Source organism: Etheostoma spectabile, chromosome 16, assembly GCF_008692095.1.
Source record: "Etheostoma spectabile isolate EspeVRDwgs_2016 chromosome 16, UIUC_Espe_1.0, whole genome shotgun sequence".
Lineage (NCBI taxonomy): Eukaryota > Metazoa > Chordata > Actinopteri > Perciformes > Percidae > Etheostoma > Etheostoma spectabile.
This window is the reverse complement of record NC_045748.1, coordinates 25,149,616-25,150,329: the sequence shown is the minus strand read 5'-3', so window position 1 is coordinate 25,150,329 and position 714 is coordinate 25,149,616.

The window sequence follows — 714 nt, the reverse complement described above, 5'->3', positions numbered from 1 at the left end:
AATTTCTACAATATGTGAATGGTTTCAGAGGTTTTAGAGGATGCTGATTTCTTTTCTGTTTTTTTCAGATTTCAAAGAGCTAATTTTAGTACTTAATGTGATTTATTTTGGTAAGTTCCAATTACTTTCAGGCATAATTAGAGGTTATTTTTATGGTAAACACAATCTTACATTTCAGAATCATGAGTGCTTTTGTGAATGTTGATGCATTGTTTTCAGGGTGTAGTTAAGATGAATCCCCTCCTGACACTTTTGAATATCCAATGCTTTTGGATAAATGATGAATCTTTGGAGACCTCAGTGAAGACCCAGGACTAGGTGGAGGGACGTCCAGCTGGGAGGAGGCCTCGGGGAAGACCCAGGACTAGGTGGAGAGATTATATCTCCAACCTGGCCTGGGAACGCCTCGGGATCCCCCAGTTGGAGCTGGTTGATGTGGCTCGGGAAAGGGAAGTTTGGGGTCCCCTGCTGGAGCTGCTGCCCCCGCGACCCGATACCGGATAAGCGGATGAAGATGGATGATGGATGTTGTCAGACATGGGGCTTCAACTGTTCACATTCTCAGTGATGACACAGATGTCTTTGTGCTTTATGGTTTATTGGTGTTGGAAGGCTGGCATCATAACTAACCTACAGATGGAAAAATGGAATGGCACAGTTCTCAGCATAAATGCAATTGCAGAGAATCTGGGTGACCAATGTGGTTCCATTCTG